Here is a 26241-nt window from a genome sequence, read left to right on the forward strand (position 1 = left end):
TTATAATCTAAATGAGAGATCAAATGAAGTCCACATCAAATCTCAAATGTGTCACATCAAAACATTTTAGAAGAATAAACAAACCAGAGCATTAACTCTTCACCATAACCAGATTCTGGCATTTGTGGCTTACACGTGTTTTCCTTTACAATCCACGGCGCTGGCTTCATTTCTAATTCACTCCCACTTGCGACCGTACCATACACCGGTATCGCACTCACACAAGTCTCACGGACTCGTTTTGCATTCGGAGTCCAACACTTTGTCGACAGCTTTCCAGGCACCAGTGGAGATGCAGTACAGTACATCTCACGTGACCACTGTAAAACCATACTAGGGCTAAAGCAACCCCGCGGGAAAATCGGCTCGTGTGTGCGTAAACGTGAGCGATCAATAACCAAACGCCTGTCAATAGAGGCCATTACGGTTTTATAGTTACAGCTTTATAACGACTGCCAACGTCTGTGTCTGTAAAAATAAATGGCCACCTTTGATTAGTCACTGCAAGTTAAATTTCACATCCGGATGACCAAGACGTTTTAAATGAAGAGCAATTACAAGTACGTGTGGAAGAATTATATTAATATTACCGACGCGTCGTGAATTCAACATACCATTGTAGATATATCCAATGGGAGTGCATTTGAAAAGTTAAGTTATTCCATTTTTGGAAAAGCTGATGGCAGTCCACAACTCTCAGGGCGAGTAATCCAGCACAAAAAGGCGAACATGCGCCGCATCTGCCGTACGTGCCACGCGTGTCCCTTCTCGGAGCAAAACAGTGTAATGTAGCCTTCCCCCCATTCAACAAATGACCTCAGAAGTGGCAGGCTCAGTCCCTATGTAGCTCTCTGGGGGTGTCAAAATCTGGAGGAGGCAAACGAAGAGGAGGAGGGGGCTCCGGTTGTTGAATACGTCCCACTTTTTTTCCACAGCTATAGGAGACGCGCAGAAATGGTCGTTTGTGTGTGCGCGTGTTTTTTTTTTTTTTGTGTGTGTTTTAAAAAAAAAAATCTGATCCGCGTGTACGCGCGCGCGCACGCAAGCACACACAGACAGATAAGCTTCTTATCTCGCCGTATTTCTCGCCCACAAACAAGAAACATAGCCCCGCTTTTTCAACTTCAAAGCAGTGCAGCAGCACATCAAAGCGGCCAAGAGAGGGGGCCTGTGGAACAGCTTCGCTACAACTTACCATCCATGTTCTCCACCAGCCTGCCACATTTGAAAGCGTTCAAAGTTTAGTCAGTACCGACACTTTAGTACTTCGCACCTTTCGCTCGCGCTTTCTTCTCCGTCCCGTCAAGTTGGACAATACCCTCGGTGTACATTTAACTAAAGAGGAGTCTTCCTCAATTTGTTCAGCCCCAGCCGAGGTAAAGTGTCAAGAATGGTGAGAAGCAGTAGAACACACCACGGATGTTTTGAAACCAACAGGGATGAAGGTTTAACAGTGCGGACTTCGAATTAAAACAGCTGACCTGGTCCCGGAAAATACATAACACTCGACTAGTTCCTTACCTCAAATGGCATTTAACCATATGAAATAAAATGCAGGTATATCAATACAAACGGTTCCACGTAACGTGTGACGTTGCACTGTTTTGAACATAGACATTTGTGAGTAAACTCTTTTTTGAAGTACATGTTATGGCACGGAATTAATTCACTTGTATACTGCACCTTATCAAAGACAATGAAGTGATATGCCCAGTCAATAGTTGGTAAATCTAGTACAGTGTGCTGTACTGTATTCTCACAGCGTTTACACGCCTGCTTTGAGGGGGAACACGACGGATCACATTATATTGACATAATTGTGCTTTTACAGTTCATCCAAAGCAGATAGCAAGGCGTTATTAATAGACTACAAAAACAAAAACCTGAAACACATTACAAGACGAAACACAACAGCACATCAAAAAGCCAAACAATCAAAAAAGGTCATCGCAAACACATATCAAAAACACAAAAACAATAGCAAATTAAAAATCAATAAAAAATAAAAATTAAAAAAATTAAAAAATAGCTGAACAAACAAAAACAAAAAATATCACAAACACAAATAAAAAACGAAGAATGACTGCAACAGCAAATAAAAAAAAATCACAAACAAAAACATAAAAAGGAATCGAAAACACAGATAAAAAAAAAAAGGTTTACGTCCGTCCCTCTAATCGCCCCTGACCGGGTCACATACCTGCTGACGTGTTGTGTCGGGTTCTTTTAAAAAGCAAGACTGCCTTGCTAAGCATGCACAACACTGGAGTGCTCTTTTTTCATGCGCCGTTCCCTCCCTGCAGTATTGTTCTCACAGGCATAGTCTGCCCTCTGGTGGACGCCCATTTCACTGGCGAGGGAAAAAAAAACACTGAAAGCTATGACCCGGAAGTGGAAGATGTTCGTTCTCCTCCTAAAATAACATTGCCTTATTTGGCAGTAATTATTTTTATTGCGAAATAATGCGATAAAAAGTGAAAACGTGCAACAAAACCAATAGTATTGTGTTATTACACAATCTTAAATATTCTTGTGACGACCCCTGGCTTGCTCCATCCGATGACGACCGCATCATCATCATCATCTTCATCATCACATCATGACAGTGGTTGCCGGCAGTTAAAATCTATCTTAGTTAAACAGTTGTAAACACTTCAATCCACTCACGATACTCCCAGCCGGTAAGTGGATGTGCATAGGAAATTAGCCAGATAATGAGCTTCAAATAATATCATCCACAAATGTTTTTTTTGGGGTGGAGGGGGTTGTGGTGTGTGGGTGGTGGTGGGGGGGGGGGGTGCGGACCGAGCGAATGGACGGACAGAAGCGCTTTAAAAGGACGAGGATGGACTGGGGTGGGGGACGATCATTTTTATGAATAAGGACAGAAGGATGAAGGGTACCCGGCAAAAAACATTAAAGTGTCCACCTATGCAAGTAGGCGCATGTTGAAGACGCATTAAAAAGAAGTTGGGCTGCACAGACAGAAAAACTATTCTTTGCTCCTTGATGTGAGACGTGCCATTTTGACTGCGCTGCAAGGACCGGGGTCCGTTTCACAAAGCACGTTCAACAAACTCTGAGTCTAATCTTGAAGTCTGGGTTGATCTACTCTGAGATAGGAAACGGTTCCAGAACAGCTGATATGAATCAGTTGACTCAACACGGAGCATCTTCATCTGGAGTTAAGCGCATGCACCACAATTTTGTAAAGGCATCTATGGAGCCCTGATTCGACAAGTCACCATGGCAATGGAAAAGAGCCATGGGAGAACAACGCTGCTCGCGTCAATACAGAAGTTTCAATGTAAAAAAATTGTGTGTTGAATTTATTCACTTTATTTTGTCAAGTGATTAGACAACATAAAATCATCTGGATCCAGATACATTTAGTTAGTCGATAGTATGGCCCCTTTAGTAGATGGTTTTAGTATCGTCTACTTAAAAAATGTATCTGGATCCAGATGATTATGTTGTGCAACCACTTGAAGAAATACAATTTTGTAAATTCACCAGAAACAGTGATACTGTGCCTAATGGACTTTTCATACCGTCGCTGTCCTGTGAAAACCACACACACACACACACAAAAATCATGTTAATGCAATGTGTGTAACAACACCATTCACGTAAAATAAGAAAATCGAAAAAATTAAACGTGTTTTTCGCAGGACAGTGACGATACTGTATCCTGACTCAGATTTGCTTTTTTAATGATACACGGCAGAACTATCATATGCCAAAATTCACCTGCGAACTGAATAAATGAAGAATTGAAATGGAGTGTAAAGAGGGCAGAGACAGAGAGAAACTCAAGGTTCATTGAAATAAAGTTCAGAGAGTCTGTTACCGCAGTAACTGACAGAGAGCTTAAGTTATTTGTCTCTCTGAAACTGGCTAGTTACCCCTCTTTCTCTGGTTTGAGTTACTTCCCTTTTGAAACGGAAAACTCAGAGTTTCACTCATTTCAGGGTTAGCAGACTCTGAGTTTTCACTTTGTGAAACTAACCCCAGGACAATTGCTCAGTTATCTTAAAATCGTGTGTGTGTGTATTTTGTCATTTGCGTTGGATTTGTGTGTGGTGTGTGTGTGTGGGTGGGGTGTGTGTGCGTGTGTGTGATTAACAAATCATTTGCCAATTGAATATGTAAATAATAAATCATACACAGATTTATAACTAACCTGGATTGTTATTTAGTGCATCTGTCAAATGCTATGCGTATTATCTTCCAGGCCTTGCCGCAAAGTTGTTACCCTAACAGTTAATTGTTCCACATTCAGAAGAAATGGCGCGGCATGACATTTTGACAAAAATTGGACAGAGAGCAAAGGCAAGAGCTGTTTGCTAGTCTTTTAATTCACATGACTTCCTTAATGTCATTGTGGCAGAATCTTCGAGAGTGGTTTAGACAGTGATCCAGTCCCATGGTACTTCAAAGGTCCTTTTGATGTTGAAAATCAACTTTATGGGGGAGAACATAATTATGCAAGTCAGAGGATTCACAATCGCAACACTCTCCTGATGGTACAGGACCAGACAACTAATGAAATTCAGCTCCTGACATTATTTCATATTAAGTTATGAGGAATAAGCACCCTGTGTAGCAGTTCCCATGTGAATTTCTACAGTAAAGGCCTGATTTACTAAGCTCCCAAATAGCGGGTGCTAAATTGCGTGATCACTCTAACAGATCGCACATGTTGTTGTTGGGCGGTTTGCCTGTGATCTACTAAGATTCAAATAGGGTGCAAAATTGTGTGTTCACTACCAATCATGTTGCACGCTTTGTTGGCACATTTCTTATGGTGGTGTTGGACGACCATAATTAACAGAGGTGGGCATCCGTCAAGCCGTCTATTTTTCAAGCCGAGCCAAACTTTAGTCGTCTGTTGGTCAGTCCGTCATGTAATTTTAATCGTGCTTTCGGTGTGGGTACCATATGTGATCGGGTTGCAAGATTGTATTGGGGTCCCTTGGTGGCCTGCGCGCCTGCTGATGTCACGCTTTATAATATATTTCTGTAATATATTTCTTTGCCTCTATGTTTGCCACCACCCTGGCTATTGTGTATGTATGTTCTGAGTTACTAAATAGAAAATACAGTACATTACTGCTACTTTTGCGAGGATCGTCCTTTGGTGGTCTACGTGCCTACTGAAGACGTCATGTCAGTGTTTCATGGCTTTCGGAATCGGATTGTGGTTAATGGTTATTCAGAAGGACAACATGTTTTATTAAGAAATACTTCAGATTATATACATAGAATCTTGCAGCCCGAGTCAACCACAAAATTGTTCGTCAGGAGAAATGCAAACATTTTGCTGCTGTTGTTTCCTAAGAAGGGCAGCGGCTTCTTCTCGGGCATAAGCGGAAGTGACGTCGGAGCTACCTCGCAAAAGTAGCAGAAATGTACTTTATATTATTTTATTTTTTATTTAGTAACTCAGAACATACAAACACAACAGCCAGGGGGGTGACAAACAGAGGCAAAGAAATATATTCCAAAAATATATTGTAAAGCGTGACGTCATAAGCAGTCGCGCAGGCCACCGAAGGACCCCGATACAATCTTGCAACCTGATCACATGGAACATTTTTAGGAGAGAACCGCAAGTGTAAAATGAAATTTAAAGGCATGAAATTGGAAGTGGAAGAGGCTGATAAAGATATTACTGATTTACAGAAAGTAAATCTTTCATTTTGGTCATTTTGGGGAAGCCATAACTGCATAAAAGCCATGATTTGTTTGATTTATCTTGTCCCGAGAACATGGCAATAGACTTTTATAGAATGTATCTGGCAAATCCTGCATAGCATTGTGTTTAAAACTTTGGACAGCACACCCAAAAGACTTCTCTGGGAGTGATCAGCATCAGTCTTCACAAAGCGCTCAAGTGACCCAAATGCAAGGAAATGAAGAGTTGAAAGGCATTTTGTCAGGTGATATGGCACGAATGCTTGTGACAGCTTCAAGTCTGCCCTTAAAGTTAAAGAAGTTCAAAAATTGCATTGCTGAATACACAATATGTTGCAATATTTTTTTGTTTCTGGCATTAAAAACAGATCCAGTCTCCCTGTTGCCTGTCATTTTCATACACATTCTCCTAGCAACGCAGACATCGTTACGCACAGCTGGGCCGGTTTTCACCTTTATTTTGAGACGCAAAGCAGCCAATACAAATCATCTCAGCTGAAATCTTACAAAATGAACTGTGCGACAGGTTTGCCTGTTTGGCTTTCGTAATCCTGGTGCGCCTTGTTAGTAGATCTGATTGCATTTGTTTTAGTGAGCAATCAAGTTTGTGCCTGTTTTTGCACATGCAAACCTTTATTAAATCAGGCCGAGTGTGTCTGCATCTGTCTCTTCAGTGGTGTGCATTCGGGCCAAATTGGGCAGTGGTGCTCCAGGGCCAGCAGATGGCAGCTTGTTGGAAAAGTATTTCTTACAGTGTAATGTAGGGGTCTTCAATCCTGTTCCTCGTTGGCCGGTGTCCTGCCAGTTTTCCATATCTCCCTGCTGCAACACACCTGATTCAAATGAATCAGCTTCTGCAGACCTTGCAGATTATCTGATCATTTGAATCAGGTGTGTGTTGCAGCAGGGAGGGATAGAAAACAGGCAGGCCCTCAAGGAACGGGATTTAAGACCCCCGGTGTAATGATTCAATTGTGTGTGCAAAAGTAGCTATTAATGCATAAAGTTACCAGTATGTTTTTCAGAGATATCAAAAAAAAAAAAAAAAAAAAAAATTATATATATATATATATTAGTGCTGTCAAATTTACCGCGTTATCGGGCGGCCAGTAACTAAATTTTGTAATTGAGCGCGTCAAAATATTTGATGCATTGAACGCATGCGCAGAATGAATGCCCATGCATAATCCCACTCAGAACTGCACAGTGAGCAGCAGAGCGGACGTGTGGCGCCCGCGGGAGTATAAAGAAGCATTTCGAAAGAAGAGGGCGGCTTTAAATCTCAGAAATGTGAATAAATTGGTTTGCCTCAGCGAATGAGAATGAGTAGAGAAGAGGGCTGTCTTGTTTTGTGTTTATAAAGTCAGTTGAATGGAGGAACGCACGACGTGCTGATACCACATACAACATAGCACAGCATAACATATGAGCAAATCAGATTCGTGTGCACTTCAGATACCACTCGGAAAACATAAACTCTACAAATATTACAAGGGCCACATGTAAATGTGTACATCACACACACACACACACACACACACACCCACCCACACACGTGTGGACTAACCAACAGTAATGATTTGTAAAAAATATTACATTTAACAAATTGTGACATAGGAGGTTTCGGCCTGACATCAGCGACATGTACAAAGTAGTACGTTTGTTGAGATGTCGAGTTCATTCCTTCTATGTTCTCACGCCTAAGTATTCCTTGTTTGGATGCACTGAGTGCAATTTGATCTTTGGCCAAATATCTGTCTCTGCTGCACTAGGTGGTAATGCTGCTCCTTTCTGTTGATTTAGTGGTGGAGGTTGGAAGTGAGTGAGTGTTGCTTCTTGCTAGCTGCTAAGATGAGAGATGCAAAAGGATAATTTTACATGTACTAGTCGTACATGCAGGGATATTACGTATTTGCACAAAAATCTTTCTTGGCTCTTTGCGGTTAGAGGGGCATTCAAAGCCAGAGATAAAAATTACTGAATGCACCTGGAGCTTGTCAACTTTTACTACAAAGACAAAGCTGGCGCAGCTGCACAGGCCATTATTTTTTTAAAGTGTTCATGATGTTCATGGTTGTTTAAGCTGATGTAGCACACCTCTATTACCGGTTTATCGGTTTTCTTTTGTGCATAAAACACACAGTAAATCGAGTGTGGCTAATTCCTGACAAGCAACAACTTGGCCATGCAAAACCAGTAAAAGCAAATGAGCAACTCAATTTCCGAGCATGATTATAATAAATGTTATGGACAATTTTTTGTTTGTGCGATTTAGTACATTTACACTGGAAGGCAGGAAGGAGATAAAAGCACATTTGATCAAGCTAACTGGTTAGTGTCCAGACCCCCAGAATTGTTCTTGCTGGAAGGATTCAGTCTTAATTTTAATCCACTGCAATCGTTGTCAGTATCCAATATAGTATTGCATTTTCAATAGCTCTGTTCTTATGGTATAATCCAGACTTTGAAGCTAATTTACAAGTTCTCAATTATAGTTCTCAACATTCAGTGGAGAAACAGCCTGCGTTTTTATAAAAATATGAACTTTTCCAAGCCTTTCCTGTTTTCTGGTAGACCAGTTGATTACACTGACATTCAGCCAACCACACCCTGCACACAGTGAGCTTGTTTGGTGGTTAAGACAAGCTTATTTAAAACATATTTTGAAAACAAATTTTCACTGTAACGTGTTATCATAACGCGGTGCGACAACAGTTACAATGTCTTTTAGGTGTGTTTGTTGGCAAGATGGAATACAAAAAGGTTCTAGTTCTTGCCTCTGTTTACTCTGGAGGTCTCTCTAAAACAAACACTGCTGCCACAAATCCAAACAATCCAGCACCCAAAATGCAAAAAGCAGCTAACATTTCCCAAAGCAAAGTGGCTGCTGACTGCAAGATGGAACTTTAAATGACAAAGTAGGTCAGCGGCATAAGCACTGGGATGTTCAAGGGGCACTCGACTGATCTGGCCCGATTCCCGGCATGTAGCGGCACTGATATCTGTGCACGAACTTGTCATCTTTGAAAAGCAAATGGGTTGCTGCACATAAGAGTTCAGACAATCTTAAATGCGTTACTTTCAATTCGGAATAAGATTACATCTTTGTCCGAATCAAATTAGGCTGCGGATATAGCTGCAAAGTGGAAAAAAAGAAACCACAGACAGTAGAATTTTTGCTGACAGACAGGAAGCAGCTTAATGCCTTCCTCAGTCTGCTTTTAATGACCTAAAGGTCAGACTACTTTAGAATTCTTTGGTTTTAATCGGTTTCTTCCACCCGTTACGATAAACTCATCACTGACGTTCTGATGCAAATTCGTTTTGCCATTGCCACAGGATGCCAAATCCTTGAGACCACACCTGTTGACCCTTGAATGCCCATGCTTGTGCTGCGCCCCAACAAAAGAGGGTGCTGTAAAATAGCCACAACAAACCCCCTTTTTGATGTCGACCCTGCACTGACCCCTTTGTTAGGGCCCTAACCATTTCACAAAGAGATCCAAACACTCTAAAAGCACAATACAGGACGGGACTGCAGCCACTGACATGCAATAAAGCCTCAATAAAACAGGGTGACCTGAAGGCTAATTGGCAGTTTGTGAAGGAGGTGAAATTAAGCACATCTGGTCTATCAGTAGAGATTGGAAAATAAGCACTTGATTAAAAGCCGAGAGAGAAAGTGAGCAATCCACCGCTTGTCAGTGCAGGTGACATACCAGGACATAAATAAAACGACGCAGGACTTCAGTCAATGTAAAGCGGAGGAATTGCTGAAATAAACTTCTCTTCTATGTGTGTGTTCTTGCGGATTGTATAATGCTGAGATCTTTGATGCTGCACCAACAGAAACATCAAGCCGGCAGAAGGCCTGTGTCATTTGTAGTCACTTTTTCTTAAGAACTCTCCTATTTGCATCAGCCCACAGTTCCCACAATGCAAACAATACATTCTGTGCAGCCTGTTTTATCACCCTTTCCTCAGCACAAATCCTACACTTGTATTAAAATAGCACAGGAAAAAAGTGGAGAGGGTGGATAATTGCAAATAACCCAATATTTAGGAGTTCAAAGGCTATGGTGGGTTTGGGTGATAATTTTGGCTGAAGCATCTCTATAAACACTAATAAAATTAAGTGCATCGGAGGGGGCGTGGCCAGGCGTCCCTTTGAAGAGACCCTGTGATCAGTTCCCCTCTCAATTAGCGTATTGTCCACTTCTCCTTTCAGCATGGGAGGGAGGGGGCATTCTCCCCCTAGCTTCCCTTTGAAGTGATTATCCCTTTATCTCAAGCCTGAGCGAGGAATATCTTGGGGACAATGGCAAATTAAAGCCCATACGGAGAGAAGCGTGAATGGCTGTTTGTAGGCTCGGAGAGAAATATGCAGGGGTAGAGGAATAAACAGAGTAGGGGGAAGGAGGAAAAGAAGGGCAAATAGCATCATTCTGTTTGCATGAGCTGAGGGGTGAGTGCTAGATGTCAACACTCATCCCAAAAAGTAATTTCGGGCTCGTGCCAGAGTTGACACTTGTAGCGGCTATAGTGACTTAAGAAGATCTGTCATGACAGATGGGGGAAGACTGAGAAGGAGGACTGGGGAGATATAAGGATGAGCATGAAGAAGGGAGAGGAGTGCAGTTGTCAGCAGAATCAGATGGCGGTCAGGCAGACAGGCTTGAAGAAGATACAATTAAAGTGTGGAGTTAAGACGGGCTTTGAAGTTGGACATGGTGCATAACACCCTTAAAATTTGAGAAGCCAGCCATTCATCTTCTTGTTATGGCTAGTTAAGGCTGTTCCTTTTAAAAGATCCAATTTGAAAAAATAAACTTTAATTCCAAGTTTGGAAAAGTATAAATAAATCAAGAGTAGTAATAACTAGCTAAGGTTTTCAACAAGGCTAAAAAGGGATTAAAACAAAAAAGAATCGTCATCTTTTGAAACATGAGTGAGGGATTTGTCCACGACGGTGGGAGGGGGGCACTGAGGATGAATAATTACTTTCTCTGCCCACTCTCATGCCTTTCTGTTGCAATCCTGTGTTTTGGTGGCTTCAAAGTTTAATAATGTATACAGACAATGTCTGTGATGTTTGGCCTAATCCGTTTAGGCTTGGCAAACCTGCACCGTTAGCAAAATCTATCTGATGTTCACCGAGCCAGCCTGTACTCATAATTCGTCCATGGAAACAGCCTTCTGCGTGAGTTCATGTCCTGAATGTAGAAAGTGAACTTTGAGCCACCAGTGCACTTCAATAGACCTGATTTCTGCTTTTATGTTTTGCTTTATCCTTTGCATTTTGGTGACACTTTTTATGAAAGGACAAAGGTAAAATGGAACAAATCTGAATGGAAGAAGGAGAGAAATAGCCGAGAAGGCTACCTACTGGGCGGCACGGTGGTCGACTGGGCGGCACGGTGGTTAGCACGTCCGCGTCACAGTTTAGAGGTCGTGGGTTCCATCCCGGCTGCGGCCCTCCCTGTGTGGAAGTTTACATGTCGCCCCGTGCCTACGTGTTTTTTCTCCGGGTACTCCGGTTTCCTCCCACATTCCAAAAACATGCATGATAAGTTGATTGGACACTCTAATTAGCCCGTAGGTGTGATTGTGAGTGTGGATGTTTGTCTCTTGTGTGCCTTGCGATTGGCTGGCAACCAGTTCAGGGTGTCCCCCGCCTTTTGTGTGTGTATTATGTTTAAACTAGGGCTTCACAATCCGATACTGATACTGATGAAAATCTCAGATATTAGCACTCAAATACAGGCAGCCCATCCCAGACTCCATTAGCAGCATATACTGAATGTAAAAAAAAAAAATTATTCAGAATGCACTGAAGTAAACTCGAATTGTTAGTTTGCACTTCAAAGAGTATAATTTGTTTTTATCAACTTTAGTAGTTATTTCTCAGGGTAATTTAATTTATTTTGTATTTAATTTATTCAAGTGCAGTACATTCTTATGTTTGAGGTTGAATTTGTGTAACACAAATGTTTGGAATAAATAGGTCATATTTTCTTGTACCCAATGTTGCTGACTATTGTTCTTTGTTTGGATAGTATCACTTGATCAAGTCTCTTTTAATATTTCATACAAAAAAATTAAAGCCTGGATGTATCGTTCCTCCTGATATCCTAATGGATCGATATTGGTATCAGACAGTACTCTAGGCTGCAATACCGGTATCGTATCGAAAGTGAAAACGTTTTATCGGGGCACCCCTCGTTTAAACATGAGTTGATTTTATACTTATATGACAGTTAATATTTCAAAATGAGAAGTTAATTTAGAGGTTCATTATTAACAGTAAACACTCAAACTTTACACCTCCTAAATTATATATTTGCCACCTTTTTCCATATGCATCAGGTGTTCACATTTCATATAAGTAGTATACTTAGTCTACGAGTATATTTCTTACATTACTTTATACACTTATTATAATGCTTTGTCTTGTCCATCTTAGGGCAGCGAGGGGTTTTCCATTTGGTTAAATTACCAATTGTTTCATCTCAGTGTGAACATAAATAATCTTTCCAAGTAATGTAGAGATCTACTACTATTCAAAATGTGTGAATGGTCTTAGGTTTCGTGTAAACACATTTTTTTAGGGCTAAGTAGTAAATTACAATAAAATGTTCAGAAACAAAACAAAAATAAATGGGAAAAAAATTATAATACTAGCATCAGAAGAATTGGTCAGCATTCTCTCAGCATAGCATCCTTAACATGAAATCACTTGAAGGGTTCATGCATTCATGAGCCACTGACCAACTGTCAAAATATGGCAAGCTTGGAATGAGACCAGGAAAAATATGGTCGGTGTCCCACAGATGGCTCTTATCTGTTGGTATTGTTAGTTTCCGTCTTGCGCAGTTGTCACTGTCTCGCCTAGTGACAATACATTTAAATAGCAAATGTTCACTTGTGGGTGTGTTGATCACAATATGAGGTGTGGTTGGACACATTGTTGGCACATGTTGGATGCAGCGCAATGTGTCTGTTCCATTGACTGAAAAAAACACCTTGTCTACATTCATTAAATACATTTCGACAGTTGGGTTTTACTTTTTTGTTCTGTCTACTTGTATCATAATAAAACATGTAGCATACACAGCACAAGATTACAGCTAAAACCTATTACACGAGAAATCTCTAACCACAACCTTGTTATGTTTAACCTTGTTAAATATAAATTAGAGATTCAATTTATTAATGACTTCAGTGATGCCCACAAATCACTATTAAATCAGAGGAGACCGTCCCGATGTTAACCATTGCAGTTTGGGGTGTGATGTAGCATTGACTTTCAACATCCTTTTGCAGGCTCTACCCAAAAGGAAAACGTACTGGATATGTACATTTAACTGCAGTCACAAAAAGGTATATTGTGAGTTTCATGCAAAAATGTCATATAAAGCAAGCTAAAGTAGGAACATGACTGGATATTGGAGACACGTGACAGCATTGTCTGCAGTTTAACAAAACATGAGACAGTGGAATGGGAAATGGCTCTGTGTTTTCAAATGATGTTGTTATTGTAGCTATGACAACTTGGCCTTGATGTAACCCTGACCATGTTTTTGAATGACTAAACCTGACCAGAAAATGCCACGACGGAGAACATCAAAAAGCCACATGTTGTTTTGGAAATATTCAATGTCAGTAATTTTTGGGAAGAGGTTGTGTAGTCACATACTGTACATGCGAGAGGTGCACAAAATAATATTAACAATGCCTGAAAAAGCAGGTTAAACTTAAGTGCATGACCTGGGCACTTTACCCTTTTTTGCCGGTCCATACTCCGTCCCTTCCGTCCTCATCCCTCCATCCTTATTCATAAAATTTATCATCCTACGATGCCGTCCGTCCTCTTCATTTTAAAGCGCTTCCGTCCTTACAGGAAATAATAAGCCAGCTAATTTCCTTTGCACATCAATTTACTGGCTGGGAGTATCGTGAGTGGATAGAATTGTTTCCAACTGTTTAACTGAGTTAGCTTTTAGCTGCCAGCAACCCATCCATCCATTATCTCCCGCTTATCTGAAGTCGGGTCGCGGAGGCAGCAGCTTCAGCAGGGAAGCCCAGACTTCCCTCTCCCCAGCAACATCCTCCAGCTCTTCCGGAAGGATCCCAAGGCGCTCCCAGGCAAGCCGGGAGACATAGTCTCTCCAGCGTGTTCGGGGTTGTCCTCGGGGTCTCCTGCCGGTGGGACATGCCCGGAACATCTCACCAGGGAGGCGTCCAGGAGGCATCCTAATCAGATGCCCGAGCCACCTCAACTGGCTCCTCTCAACGCGGAGGAGCAGCGGCTCGACTCTGAGTCCCTCCCGGATGGCCAAACTTCTCACCCTATCTCTAAGGGAGAGCCCGGACACCCTGCGAAGGAAACCCATTTCGGCCGCTTGTATCCGAGATCTTGTTCTTTCGGTCATGACCCACAGCTCATGACCATAGGTGAGAGTAGGAACGTAGATCGACCGGTAAATTGAGAGCTTCGCCTTTCGGCTGAGCTCCTTCTTCACCACGACAGACCGATACAGGGTCCGCATCACAGCAGACGCTGCACCGATCCGCCTGTCGATCTCCCGTTCCATCTTACCCTCACTCGTGAACAAGACCCCAAGATACTTGAACTCCTCCACTTGGGGCAGAATCCCATCCCCGACCCGGAGAGGGCACGCCACCCTTTTCCGACTGAGGACCATGGTTTCAGATTTGGAGGTGCTGATCTTCATTCCGACCGTTTCACACTCGGCTGCGAACCGCTCCAGCGAGAGTTGGAGATCGCGGCTTGAAGAAGCCAATAGTACCACATCATCTGCAAAAAGCAGAGATGCAATACTGAGGCCACCAAACCGGACCCCCTCGACACCTCGGCTGCGCCTAGAAATTCTGTCCATAAAGGTTATGAACAGAATCGGTGACAAAGGGCAGCCTTGGCGGAGTCACAACCCCCACAGGAAACGAATCCGACTTACTGCCGGCAATTCGGACCAAACTCTGGCATCGGTGGTACAGGGACCGGACAGCCCTTATCAGGGGGCTCGGTACCTCGTACTCCCGAAGCACCCCCCACAGAACTCCCCGAGGGACACGGTCGAACGCCTTCTCCAAGTCCACAAAACACATGTAGACCGGTTGGGCAAACTCCCATGCACCCTCGAGGACCCTGCTGAGGGTGTAGAGCTGGTCCTCTGTTCCACGGCCAGGACTAAAACCACATTGCTCCTCCTGAATCCGGGATTCGACCTTCCGACGGACCCTCCTCTCCAGCACCCCTGAATAGACCTTGCCGGAGAGGCTGAGGAGTGTGATCCCTCTGTAATTGGAGCACACCCTCCGGTCCCCCTTCTTAAAAAGGGGGCCCACCACCCCGGTCTGCCAATCCAGAGGCACTGTCCCCGATGTCCACGCGATGTTGTAGAGACGTGTCAACCATGACAGCCCCTCAACATCCAGAGCCTTTATGAACTCCGGGCGGATCTCATCCACCCCCGGGGCTTTGCCACCGAGGAGCTTTTTGACTACCTCGGTTACTTCAACCCCAGAGATAGGAGAGCCCACCTCAGAGTCTCCAGGCTCTGCTTCCTCAGTGGAAGGCGTGTCGGTGGAATTGAGGAGGTCTTCGAAGTACTCTCCCCACCGACCCACAACGTCCCGAGTTGAGGTCAGCAGCACCCCATCTCCACTATAAACAGTGTTAATGGTGCCCTGCTTCCCCCTCCTGAGACGTCGGATGATGGACCAGAATTTCCTCGAAGCCGTCCGGATGTCATTTTCCATGGCCTCCCCGAACTCCTCCCACACCCGGGTTTTTGCCTCAGCAACCGCCAGAGCTGCATTCCGCTTGGCCAGCCGGTACCCGTCAGCTGCCTCCGGGGTCCCGCAGGCCAAAAAGGCCCGATAGGACTCTTTCTTCAACTGGACAGCATCCCTTACCGCTGGTGTCCACCAGCGGGTTCGGGGATTGCCGCCACGACAGGCACCGACTACCTTGCGGCCACAGCTCCGATCGGCCGCCTCAACAATGGAGGCACGAAACATGGTCCACTCGGACTCGATGTCCCCCGCCTCCCCCGGGACGTGGGAAAAGTTCTGCCGGAGGTGGGAGTTGAAACTCCTTCTGACAGGGGATTCTGCCAGACATTCCCAGCAAACCCTCACAATACGTTTGGGTCTGCCAGGTCGGACCGGCATCTTCCCCCACCATCGGAGCCAACTCACCACCAGATGGTGATCAGTTGACAGCTCCGCCCCTCTCTTCACCCGAGTGTCCAAAACATGCGGCCGCAAGTCCGATGATACGACTACAAAGTCGATCATCCAACTACAGCCTAGGGTATCCTGGTGCCAAGTGCACATATGGACACCCTTATGCTTGAACATGGTGTTCGTTATGGACAATCCGTGATGAGCACAGAAGTCCAGTAACCGAACACCGCTCGGGTTCAGATCGGGGGGGCCGTTCCTCCCAATCACACCTCTCCAGGTCTCACTGTCATTGCCCACGTGAGCATTGAAGTCCCCCAGCAGAACGATGGAGTCCCCAGGTGGAGCGCCCTCCAAGGACTCCAAAAAGTGTGGGTACTCTGCGCTGCCGCTTCGTGCATAAGCACAAACAACAGTCAGGACCCGTCGCCCCACCCTCAGGCGGAGGGAGGCTACCCTCTTGTCCACCGGGGTAAACCCCAATGTACAGGCGCCAAGCCGGGGGGCAATAAGTATGCCCACACCTGCTCGGCGCCTCTCACCCTGGGCAACTCCAGAGTGGAAGAGTGTCCAACCCCTCTCGAGAGGACTGGGACCAGAACCCAAGCTGTGCGTGGAGGTGAGCCCGACTATATCTAATCGGAACCTCTCAGCCTCACACACCAGCTCAGGCTCCTTCCCTGCCAGAGAGGTGACATTCCATGTCCCAAGACTGCCAGCAACCACTGTCGAGATATGTTGATGATTATGATGATGCGGAGCAAGCCAGGGGACATCACGAGAATATTTACAATACTATTGGGTTTTGTTGCACGTTTTCACTTTTTATTGCGTTATTTCGCAATGAAAATAATTATTGCAGAATAAAGCAATGTTATTTTAGGAGGAGAACAAATGTCTTCCACTTTCGGGTCATACATAGCTTTCAGTGTTCTTTTTTTTTTTCCTCATCAGTGAAATGGGCATCCACTAGAGGCCTGTGAGAACAATACTAAAGGAAGGCAACGCACATGAAAAAGACTACTCCAGTGTTGTGCAGGCTTAGCAGGCAGTCTTGCTTTTTAAAAGAACCCAACACAACATTCAGCCGGTACTTGACCCGATTAGGGACCATTAGAGAAGACGGACGAAAACCTACCTCAGTCCTTGTTTAGTCCATCCTTTTTAAAAGAGTTCTCGTCGGACCATCCACAAAATGGGCATCCGTCCGGCATGAAATGCCCACCTCTGGTTAAGATAAGATAAGATAAGATAAGAATGCCTTTATTGATCCCACAGTGGGGAAATTTTCATTGTTACAGTAGCAAAGATATAGGTCACACAGGGGCGGCGGCATAATGTGGCCATTAATGTATAACATTGACGGCAAACATTTAGAATCAAACTTATGTAGATATACGCAGTAACATGTGTATATACACATGTGTATACACACCAACCTACATCTACATAAAAAATATGAGGAACACTCATTTCGGCCTGTACATAGTACAGAGGAAAAAATACTCTAAGTGACAGTGCTGCAGTGCTGTAGTGAAATGTAAGGAACAGCATTGGATAAAAATAAAACTAGACTAACAGTAGTGGGGAATGTTGAGTATTGCACGGTATTACAGTAGTGGGGAATATTGGGTATTGCACGATACGAGCTCAGGTGCAGGACTGCACAATTGCACTAATGACCGCCAGTTTGTAGAGACTACACAATGTTCTTGTTAAAGAGTCTGACAGCAGCAGGCAAGAAGGAACGGCGGAATCTCTCCTTTGCACAGCGAGGGTGTAACAGTCTGTCACTGAAGGTGCTGTGGAGTGCTGTTAGGGTGCCCTGGAGGGGGTGGTCCGGGTTGCCCAGCATTGATGACAGCTTGGCCAACATCCTCCTGTCCCCCACCGAGTCCACAGAGTCCAGGGAGCAGCCCAGGACAGAGCCGGCCCTCTTGACCAGTTTGTCCAGCCGCTTCTTGTCCCGGGCCGAGACGCCGCCTGCCCAGGTGACCACTCCCTGGAAGATGACCGATGCAACCACCGAGTCATAAAAGTTCCTGAGGAGTGTCCCCTGAACCCCAAAAGACCTCAGTCTCCTGAGTAGGAAGAGTCTGCTCTGACTCTTTGTGAGGTAGTCCTGGATCCATGTGGTGAGGTGGTGCGCCACCCCCGCCCGCTCCAGCTTGTCTCCCAGTAGGGTGGGCTGGATGGTGTTGAAAGCACTGGAGAAATCAAAGAACATGATCCTCACAGTGCTCCCCGCCTTCTCCAGGTGGGAGAGTGAAATGTGGAGGAGGTAGATGATGGCATCATCCACACTGATGCCAGGCTGGTATGCGAACTGGAGTGGGTCCATTGAGGAGCTCACCAGGGGGCGCAGGTGGACAAGGACCAGTCTCTCCAGGGTCTTCATCAGGTGAGACGTCAGCGCCACCGGTCTGAAGCTGTTGAGCTCCTTCGGGTGGGGGGTCTTTGGCACCGGGACCAGGCAGGATGTTTTCCATAGCTGGGGGACCCTGCCCAGCTTCAGGCTCAGGTTGAACATGTGCTGGACAATTCCACACAGCTGGTCTGCGCAGGATTTGAGGAGCTGGGGGCTGATGCCATCTGGACCCGCTGCCTTCCTCGCCTTCATCTTCTTCAGCTGGTTCCTCACCTGAGATGTTGTGAAGGCCAAGGCTGGACAGGAAGGAGTGGTGGCTATCTGGTGTAGCTGGGAGCTGGAGACTGTGGAGAAAAGAGGGGAGGGGGTGACACGCCCAGCAGGAGGAGTAGGTGGAGACTGCAGCAGGAGAGACTGAGTGGAGGCAGGCATCTGATCGAACCTATTGAAAAAGAGATTTAGCTCATTTGCCCACTGCAGGTCCCCCCCCAGTCCGGGTCTTGGGTTGTCCGTGGCCTGAGATGGTCTTCAGGCCCCTCCAGACTCCCCTGGCGTTATTCTGCAGCAGCTGCTCCTCCATCCTCTTCCTGTAGGACCTTTTCCCCTCTCTGATCCTCCTCCTCAGCTGGCGCTGCACAGTCCTCCGCTCCTCTATGTTGCCTGACGCAAAAGCCCTCCTCTTCTCCTTCAGGAGAGCTTTTATGTCTGGTGTGATCCAGGGTTTGTTGTTGGAGAAACACCTTACTGTCCTGGTGGGTGTGGTGTTCTCCATGCAGAAATTTATATAGTCTGTAACAGTGTCCGTTAGACTACTAATGTCTTCCCCGTGAGCATCGCTGAATACTTCCCACACAGTTGTGCTGAAGCAGTCCTTTAAGGCCTCCTTTAAGGCCACGGAGTGCTAACAGCTGATTCCGGCTGTAAACAATGGGGGCTCGGCTCCGAGCCAAGTCGCCGGACACGATCGCGCAAAAAATAGCCATCAGCAGCAGCAAGAATACCGCAGTTTGGGTGTCCATTGCTACGCAAGTTACGACTATCAATTATACGAAAAAGGTATGAGGTAGAGTAATATTAAAGAACAAAAACACACGAAAAGGCTCACCGATGAGCCGGAGCTACTGTAGCGGGCTGCCACTCGCGCGGCGCCGGAAGTCGACACGTGTCGACAGGTGTCAAACTCCAGTCCTTGAGGGCGGGTATCCAGAATGTTTTAAGAAGGGAGGCATACAGTATAAAACATCCAGGATACCGGCCCTCGAGGACTGGAGTTTTCCTCTAATTTTTTCCTCTCTTTTAGATGTATAATGTTGGTTATTATGTCAGCATATAGCAATGCAGACAGAGCAGTAGCCTATAGAGAACAAGTGTCATACTCAAGGCCCAGGGGCCAGATCTGGCCCGTCACTTAATTTTATGTGGCCTACAGTGTCAGGGTTTCGGGAGGACCCGGAACCAAAGCGGAATCTAAAAGCGTGGACTCAGATGGTGTTTTGAGTAAAAAGGGTTTATTAGACAAAAATACGCAAGACCGACAAAGTGCAACTAAAGGCACTGGTATGACAAAACCAGGAAAACGAGAACAACCAAAAACGCTTGCAAAAGGCAAGGAAACAAATAACGAAAATTGCTTGTCGTAAAAAGACAAGATCACACCGATTCCAAAAAGTTCAACGGAGGGTAGCTTTAATAACACAAGATACAATACTTACTATGGCGAAAAACTTGAGGCAACAAAGGGAGCAAAATACATGGCGAAAACATGAGAGGACATCTAGAAAATTCAATACTTGGTGCTATGGTCACGAGCAAGCAGAGAAATAATCCGACAAGGAGTTGTCTGCTTGGCAGCCCTTAAATAGTCCATTGATTAAGATTACAAACAGGTGCGCTGCAGAGGATCCACCAACTGCCCCTACTGGAGCAACCGGGAACAACAAAAAACAAAACATGACCACAACAAGAACAGACCATGACATACAGAAGCAACTCTTGTGCCTCAACTTCAAAAATGTATGACTGAGCCAGATACTCATCTAAAACGAGTATCTGTTACAGATAATGCATTTTAGTATGAGCATGAAACAAGCACAGCTCATCATTATCTATACTCATGCTAAAGGGAATTCATCAATGGGTAACTACTTGTATTCACTCTTCCCGCTCTGCGATTGGCCAGTCACACACAGCGACCACCCCTCCCTAGACAGACATGCCAGCAAGAGGAGCCGTGCATTACTCTTTCACACAGACAGTGACTGATGATCTCTCTGTGAAATAATGCACTGATTCAAGCCTCACCCATTTCCGCTTAAAACGTGCCCACAAAGGTAATGGCGTAACATCATTACATCAATGACATCAATCAGCCTGCTTCTGTTTTCCTTTAAGAGAACTTCCTTGAGCATTAACTATGGTACATGTATTAAGGAGGAAGTCAACCCAAACATATTTTTTCCAGAATATGTTCTGTGCAGGCCCACTAGTTGAGACAAGGCATTCTGATTAAAATTGCGTTTGTGGAAATTGAGATAAGCAGCAAAATCCACCCGCTTTTAGCCATCTCACGGGCCGGCCATTTTGTCACTTTGTTGACTGAAAATGACATCACAGTGTCCCAGGACTCAGATAACGACCAATCATGGCTCAGCTTCGGAAAACAGGTGAGCTGTGATTGGTCATTACCTGAGCCCTGAGACACTGTGATGTCATTTTCAGTTGACAGAAGTGACAAAATGGCTGCCACCATAAATCGCTAAAAACGGGTGGATTCATTCTCATTCGACAAATGCAATATTTATCAGAATGCCTTGTTTCAACTAGTGGGCCTGCATAGAACATATTATTGAAGAAAATATGTTTGGGTTGACTTCCTCTTTAAATAAATTTGTTAAGTAGTATGGAACAAGTTTGGTTCATCAACAATAGCGCAAAATAACCACAACAACCATGGAGGCAGACGATCAAACAATACTTCCAGTTCACATATCAGTAACCGAACAACCAAGACCAAAACTAAGATTTTTATTTTGATCGTGGTATGCTTTGTTACAATAACTGTAGCTGTATCACGTTCATTGAACAACACAGAACCTGAAATCAATCCTTCCTGTTATGCTTACATGGTGCCTGGCTTAAATGGTCTCATTCAGCAAAGGTCATTACTAGACTGATTAGAGGAGAAAGATCCATTAAAAAATGCAAACGCATGTGCACAGTCTGATCAACATGAGAATATGTGCATATGGGGCTTCAGTGTGATCACATTGTATATGTATGTATCAATCATTCGAGTGTGGATGATGACGTTGAGCTGTTTGTCTTTCTCATAAAAGGAAACAGGATCAAAGGGCTGGTCCACCAGCTGGACCTTCAATCACTTTTGGACACTGACTTTGGAGCACGGGCAGCTGCGCCTGTGTGTGAGTACGTGTATAACGTGTATGTACTAGAAGTTGAACAACTGTTTATCGGGGGGTTACAAATATTCTGTTTTGACAACATAATCAGGACTTTTGCAGTAAACCATGACAGCAGCAGCTGTTATCGATTCAGCATTAGTAAGTACTAAAACACATTTGCAACAGAAAGCAGAATTATGGAGGAGTTGGATCTTATTTACTTAAGATGATTAGACATTTGTAACCCTTTTATAAGTTTGAGTGAAACAGTCTTTAATAACGTTCTTAGCATGCCTTGAAGGGAGAGTTTGCAGTGTCAAAAAGTGCTAGCAAGATTACTTTGTAGAATGTAGCCTCACTTCCTCCAATCCTCCCACATCGCATCTCTGACCAATTTCACACCCTTCACTAACATGTATGAGATTGGCACAGAATGTAACGTGCACTGTGAACAAGTCGACAATCGCCACAGCTGCTATGTTCACTGCATGATTTATTCGTAATGGGGTGTTACTATAACGCTAAGGGCCCAATTTTTGTCTAGTGCAAAGCGCAGTTTAACTGTGCGGATGGGTGGATATTTCTTTCTTTTGGCACCTTGCTACATGTTGCACAGGTATAGACGTAACAAGGTGTTACCTTTGTGCGCCATTGTGGGATGGAAGTAGCCTTTTCCCGGCCAATTGTTGCGGCATCCCTCATTTGCATTAAAATCAAGGTGGGCGGCGCGCAGTACGCCTGAGTACACTGTGTTTGACGTTGCAGAAGTGGAAATAGACTTGCAGTGCATGACATTTGCAAGTAAACTACAAGATCTCCCCTTGCGGATGATGTAGTCGGCGGTGTATGTGACGGGGGCAATTGGAGTCAAATGCGTGTCTATTGTCCAGCAGAGTTTGCACACATTATGTTTCATTGGATCCATAATGGAAGAACCCGTGTATTTAAAATGTTGCAATAAAAGTGAAATATATACGTTTTACCAACCTAAACCAATTAATTACAATCAATCAAGCCACGCAGGTAAAATGAATGAATCCCTCCTTTAAAAGAGTCTGAGGAGTGAGGTTTGATTAATGTACATTTACACAGCACAAGCCAGCATCCATTACAACTATAATCAATTAAAATTCAAAAAGCGGGGATAAATATGCCTGTGGAGCATAATTGTTGCTAATTCTGCATTTCCTCTGAATCCTATCAGCTACTAAATCTCCCCTTCGCTCTGCTTCCGTTTGCTCGTCTTTTTCCCAGTTGCTGGCAAAGAAGGGATGCGCATTTGGTTATTTTCTTGAGGTCGCAAGGAGCTAGCATAGTTTCAGAAAATTTCCTAAAGCCCTAGGTAACACCAGGGCTGCGATAGTGTTCCAGCTATTAGTGTGCCTGCATGAGCATAGTAATGATTGACATTTTGTGAGTCACGCCTTCTTTCACTGATTAGTTGTTTTTCCTAAGGTGTGGTGGCTTCTTAAAAGTCAAATTAGTGGTACAAGATGGGGATAAAAAAACTGTCCATTTTACTCATGTATGACTGAGGTAATACTGACAGTTTTAACAAATATGACATCCATCCATCCATTATCTATACCGCTTATCCTCACAAGGGTGGGGCGGGGGACACCCTGAACTGGTTGCCAGCCAATCGCAGGGCACACAGAGACAAACAAACATTCACTCTCACATTCATACCTAGGGACAATTTAGGCTGACCGATCAACCTATCATGCATGTTTTTGGAATGTGGGAGGAAACTGGAATACCCGGGGAAAACGCACAAATGTGACAAAAAGATTTTTTTTTTTTTTTTTACATGGCAAACCTACTTTAACAGCTTGACACATCATCATAACATGCCAATGTAGTCGAGCACTACATGCTATCATTCACTGAAAATAAGAACATTTGAAAATGAATCTGCCCTCAGTTAATATCCACAGTATTTTTTTAAATGAACTGTTTTGCATTCTTCCAGTAAAATTCTTGTTGTAGTATGGAAGTGGCCAGCTCTGACCGGTCAACAGAATAGTGAGTGTAACTCCACAGAAATATATGTCATCAAGAGCGTTTTACAAAAATAGTAATAGTAATGAGAAAAAACGGTCATTTACAATTTCATTGGCTTGGTTAACTGTTTGAATAAAATTCGATGGATCTTTGGAGTGCTTGCTCATCACTGGTTCTTCTGTAGAGCAGGTGGTGTGAATGGTAGATTAATTTTATGAGACAGGACCAACCCCTCAAAACAGGTTGGCTCAATTAATACTGTGTTCTGTAATTCTTGACATGAAAGCATGTCACAGACATGATAATTACAAAAATCTAGAATCTGTTCAGACACCTGCGAACTATTATAAATCATGAAAAAATAAATCAGAATCTCCCACGAGCCGCCAATGTACTGGTAATACTACTTTGTACAAGGGGTCCTTGGTTTATCACAAAATTCTTTTCCTACGGAGACAACGTGACACATTTGTACATCACTAACTTATGCTATTGCAGTGGTAAAGTAATAATTACAGTAAACATTTGTCTGGAAAACATTCTTAGGCCAAGTAAATAAAAAAAAAAAACTTAGTTCAATGCGTGTTGTTTGTAACCTTAAAATGTCATATGACGAGACCGTCATAAGACATAGAGCCCCCGGAATAAACATGCTTTGGATTCTTGTATGTATATGTAGACCGCATGATGTGCAGCTGACAAACACATCATCCAGAACAATAAAAAAAATATTGACCATCTCTACATTCTGTCAGTTTCAAAACAATAGTAGCTGTGTATTGACAAATGGAAAGGAACATAGATGATTTTAGGTGTCAAAATTGTTGCATTCCTTTATCGTCATAACATATGCAGCATACTCCTATTTCCTTTCAAATCTCCTTTCCATGGTAAAAAGTATCATCATGCCCATGCAACTTACTGTCTGTATGTGTGGAGTTTGAATCCAGGGCTCCTGTCTGAAGTTTGCCTGTCTCCCTGTGCATGGTGCATGCATCTCCATGTTCCTCCAATATTCTTGAGAAAAGGTATGTTAGGTTCATTGAAGACAATACAAATGTTTCCTTATGTGTGAATGGTTTGCCTGTAAGTACCCCGCAATTGGCTGGCGGCCTTTCCACAGTGTACCCTGCCTCTCGTCTAAAGTCAGCTGGGATAGGCTCCAGATCACCGCAACCCTAAAGTGGATAAGCAGTGTAGACAATGGATGGATGTATCAAAGATGTTTAAATGTCAATGTGCCAAAACAATGTCATAACTAATAGCACACCTGGTGGGTCTATTTTTTAATCCTATACTACAACAGGAAGCAAAATATCATATATTAGGTTAAAATAGCCTTGCTGTCCTCCAGCAAGGCCAAACTGTTAGCAAAAGTGAATAAAACTTATAGTTAGCAGGGTTATTTTTTGCATGATCTCAGAAGGAACCTGTTAATTGTTAGTTATTCCGCGGTTATTACATTGAATATTGATTTCTGAACTTTAATTACCCTAAACAAGGATATGCGGCTTGTGGTCTCCCTCCACAGGGCCATTTTTTGCTATGTGCAAAAAGGGCAACCACCCAAGGCGCAATTTATGTGAAGGCACAAAACTGAACTCAAAACAAAACTCGCCAGTTTTCTAGACGACCGGTCATTTCCATGTCAAGACAGTGGAGTGGGTGCAGGGGCGCCCCTTATTGTCACGTCAATTTGCTGCTAAGAGTCACACGGGATTTGTGTGTCTGTCAGAGGCGGAGCCAGAACGTGGCTAATGGTTGGGCCTGGAAAAATCAGGGTGGGCCTGAATATTTCTCTCACTGAGCAACAAGTCTCCTGTCCCGACACATCTTATATTCAAATAAAATGACAAACTGAAAATAAAATGAAATTCAGATCTTCCTTAGACAACCACAATTATACCATTCTTGATATTCAATAACGTAAAAAAAACACAACAAAACACACATTCAAAAATAATTTAATAATAATTTACTACAAATTTAAAAGTATAGATTTTTTCATGCATCTCACTGGGTGGGCAGTCTACCAATCTGGGTGGGCCTGTGCACACCAAGGCCCACCCATAGCTCCACCCCTGGTGTCTGTGGACTTATTTTGTATTCTTATCCGCTATATGCTAAATTAAATGACTTCTTGCATACAATGACATGGCAATTTGTGAGCTACATGTGATATAATTTTTAAATAATTTGTAACATGTTATGCTTAGTTAATAGGATGCGAACAAATCTGCAAATGTAGAAGTGGTTTCCAGCTACAAGTACCTTGGGGTCCACCTTTACAAGGACTTTACCTGGAGTACACTTACTTGCTGAATACACTTCCTCTTTGCTGAAGAAGGCTCACCAATGTCTCAATTTCCTCCGGAATCTGCGACTTGACAGACTGTGGAAGTTGTACAGATATGTGGTGCAGAGCATCCTCAGCACCAGCATAACAGTGAGGCACAGCAGCTGCTCGGCTGCAGAAAGGAAGGCTTTTCAAAGGACAGTAAGGTCTTCTCAGAAGATTGTAGGGTACACCCATCCCACAACCGCAGACATCTTCACCAGCAG

General features: G+C 43.9%; 1 protein-coding gene across 5 annotated transcripts in view; it reads right to left on the bottom strand.

Moving 5' to 3' along the window:
* Window positions 1-25578, bottom strand: part of LOC147145561 (axin-2-like) — a 41069-nt gene extending 15491 nt beyond the window's left edge. Inside the window, exons 1-2 of one of the 5 annotated variants that reach the window (XM_086033439.1) lie at window positions 24774-25578; window positions 24602-24696 (exon numbers count right to left, since the gene is read on the bottom strand). The gene's annotated coding sequence lies outside the window, so the exon portion shown is untranslated. Of the gene's footprint in view, window positions 1-133; window positions 318-614; window positions 970-1195; window positions 1362-2200; window positions 2351-24601 lie in introns of those variants that run through there. The other 4 variants (XM_086033438.1, XM_086033442.1, XM_086033441.1 and 1 more) reach the window with 4 other exon arrangements.
* Window positions 25579-26241: the final 663 nt, after the last annotated feature.

Source organism: Filicampus tigris, chromosome 6 (genome assembly GCF_054856515.1).
Source record: "Filicampus tigris isolate MCC_2025a chromosome 6, RoL_Ftig_1.0, whole genome shotgun sequence".
In the NCBI taxonomy this organism is placed as follows: domain Eukaryota; kingdom Metazoa; phylum Chordata; class Actinopteri; order Syngnathiformes; family Syngnathidae; genus Filicampus; species Filicampus tigris.